Genomic DNA, 3,872 nt, shown 5'->3' on the forward strand with positions numbered 1-3,872 from the left:
TATACATACAACATACTTACACAATTCTGCAAACCATTTAATGTAATACATTATTTATTTTAGATACTATAATGTTTATAAAAATATTTTTTATTGCATAATATTAAGTCATAATTAAAAAACAATATATTTTATTATATTTTATCATCATAATTTTTAATTCTTTAATTCCAAAACTAAACATTTTTCAGAGTATTTTGATGTTATTTGTAATACATAATAATTGAATTTTAAACCACCAGACGATTTATTTATGAGACAAGTATTTAAAGTATATATTATTAGTGCAGTGGAATGGTACCAGGGGTATCCCTGTAAAGTGTACATATACTAGTCATTACTTCACTCCTATAAACTTAAAAGTTATAAGTTATAAATGTTATAACTAATAAATAATAATTATTTAACTATTTGTTTGATTAATATAGATAATATAGATCGAAATACTTTAAATAAAATTTTATTTTGACATATGAAATTGAAAATATATGTTATCATTCAAAAAATTAAAAACTTAAAAATTTAAACGATAAACAAATTGTTATAAACTAAAAATGTTGTCTTGTAACTAATTGTACTAGCCCAGATTAAGGATTGATTAGGCCCCAAGACACTATAAACTTAGTGGACCCTCTTAAAACTTTAATTTCAAAAAAATTGTATCACTATTTTGTAAAGACTGTGTATAATTGTATAATTTTGTCAATACAAAAAATATATTTATAAAAAGGCTATGTAAATTAAGAATTATGTAATGATTTATTATTCACTTATTATATATTTATATATAAAAATAGTAGAGATGGAGAGTAGGTAACTGGTCACTATAATGGATATATTATATTATTACTTATATTTAAATTGTAATTTATTGTTATTTTACGCGATTTAAAAAAAAATTAAATTTCATTCGCTCATAAAATGTTTTCTATATTGACGTTGGAATTTTTTTTTACAGTTACTTAAAGGAAAACTTATGAATAACCTTGTATTAGATTTTTGATCCTTAAATATAAATCACAAACATTTTATGAATTTTCAACTTCAAAATTCCTTGCAAATTTTTGCGATTTTGATATACTTCGTAAACATTTGAACTTTAAATGCTTATAAACAAAAATTGTGACAAACGATTTTTTTATTTTTATTTTACTACGATAAGAACAATTTATAATAAACCTTGTATTAAATTTTAAAGATTTTTTGAATGGCCAAATTTTTTTTATCGGCATTTTAACTTTAAGAAAAAAAACTTAGAAAAGTCGAAAATTTCAATTACCTATAAGTAGTTTAAAAATGGTCAAAATATTTTGAAAATTTAATCGTAAATAGATTACCATAATATAAACATTTGGTGAAAATTTCAAGTATTTATACAATGATTTGTTTTTAAATTACAGCAAAATCAAAAAATCGATTTCGTCGAAAAGTGATTATGCGTAAAAATTCCCGTTTTTCCGTTATTTTTTCAGGGTTTTTCCCAACGTTTTTGAAAACTACTGGAAATTTTTTACTTTTGACCCCCCCCCCCCCAAAGTACCAACTAGATAAATTTTCCTATTCAAAGAGAGGCTGAAGTCACAAATCGAAGCATTATTACTACTCCAAAACGTGATGACAGACGTACAAAAAAAAAAACACACATTATTGTAAAATCAATACATTCATCACTCCGTTCAGAGTTTGCAATAATTTTTTGTAAATTAATTTAATTATTAATAATTTCTTATATACCTATGGGTTCCTCTTGCGAATAGATCAAGAATAGGTACCTAATATCAATTACTACGTATACGCTATCAGTTATTAGAATATCAATTTAATATTTATTATAATTTAGTATTATTTCGTGAAACAAAATTAAGAATTTTTTATTTTACTATTATTAATTACCCACTAGAATATATATATTTTTTTAATTAATTTAAACGCATTAAAAGAAATATATTTTGGAGATAAATATGGGCCCCGGGATCATGCCCTTCTTAATCCGGGCTTGTAATTACATGAAACATATTCCTTTTTATTTAAATTATTTAATTAAAATTATATTTTCAAAATATTTAGACTTCTTTTAATCTATTTATAAACATTTGACATTTTTGATTTGTTTTTTAAGTTATAGAAAATATAAAAATGTTTAAGCTCAGTTAAAAAATTTGAAAATACATTACAAAATCCCATATATTGGCTAATAATAGTCTGATAGTTAAATTAACTAATATAATAATCTCAATATGAATATACTTAATATTTAATAATATTTACTGACAAAATCAAAATTTTTTTTCACATGCAATGATTTATCGTTGAATCCAAATTTAATACATTTATAATCTACTTATAGGTGACCTATACTCAATGACAAGGTACACAATTCAATAATTGACAGTTGACACCTACTGCACAGCAGAGCAGTTACCTACTTTCTAGTTAGATTTTTGAAATAAGATTTTTAAGAGCGTATTTTAATATTTTAATCAACAATCAATATTAGTAGGTGCATATTATACACATACCTATGAAATAGACAAGTTTAAAAACATATTTCGTACCTTTTTAGAATGCATAAAATATTAAGTATATGAAGTTCTGCTTGAATGCCTACTTAGGTATATAAGTTATACAGGTAGCTTATTAATTATATATTTATATAATAGTAAAAGTTAAAAATTATTATAAATATTGGATTATAGCTACATAAAGTGTAGCCAATTACCGATAAGACTCCCGATTTCTGCGGAACAGTAGTACACTAGAACAGTACTGATTTGTATTTAGTGTTCAGCTAATTTTTTTATGCCAGAACAGTAAATTAACCAATTTTATTAAAACGACTCGCTTTATGTTTATACACGTATGGTAGCAGTATCTAAGCATTTTGTATTGAGTTTGTCAGTTTAAGTAACTTTAGTCACTATAGTTTAGTGTCTATGTATAGTATGCCTGATGTCATAATACCAAATATGATTTAAGTTTGATAGTTTGAAGTAGACGAGCGAAGTGATAGGTATGATGAGTGCGCTTCATTGCCACCCATGTAGTACCCACCAATCACCATATACCGTGATACATGCGTCCTATAGGCTTCTGGCTATATTATACCGTCCAGATATTTAATCATAAAAAATATCAAAGGAGTTCGTATTCGGATTTTGTTTTAGTTTGAACAAAAAAATGTATAAAGATTGGATAGGTAGGTACACTAAATCAGAAATTCGACCAAGTAGGTACCTACTATAGGAACGGTTTTAACTTGCACATGTCGCCACATAATAATAATAATATTGTTATTTTAAATATTATATACTTATGTGACTATATTATAATATAGTAATCAGGGGCCGGTTAATATTATGTCAATATTATTGTATATTTTAATATTTATATGTATATTATCCAAACAAAATACTATAACTTTCGAAATTATATAATATATTAATATGTTTTTAACAGATAAATAAAAGAAATTATTATACAGTTAAATACCCAAACACTTGTTTACAGAAATTTTATCCGCCATTCAAAGGGTTAGGTTTGTATTATTTCACCACAAAACGGTCCAATATTTGAAGGTGTTCTTATTTCTGAAGGTAGGTTTCACTAGTAAAATTTTAAATAGGCAAATTTAATTAATATTAATAATGGTCGTATACTCATATAGTAGGTATATTATCTATTTTCCGTCAACGGTCGCGGCGCGCGGCGTCTCGGTGGAAACGCGCCCTCGTAAAGTGGTACGCACAACGGCCGCGAGTGGCAGCTCGGTCGCGCCGCATCGAAGGTCGCCCTTGCGCACACCCGTCAGCCATCACCCGTTCGCGTACGCGACTACGCAAGTACCGATGTACACAAGTACACAACATCAGCGC

This window comes from Rhopalosiphum maidis, chromosome 2, assembly GCF_003676215.2.
Source record: "Rhopalosiphum maidis isolate BTI-1 chromosome 2, ASM367621v3, whole genome shotgun sequence".
NCBI classification, from domain to species: domain Eukaryota; kingdom Metazoa; phylum Arthropoda; class Insecta; order Hemiptera; family Aphididae; genus Rhopalosiphum; species Rhopalosiphum maidis.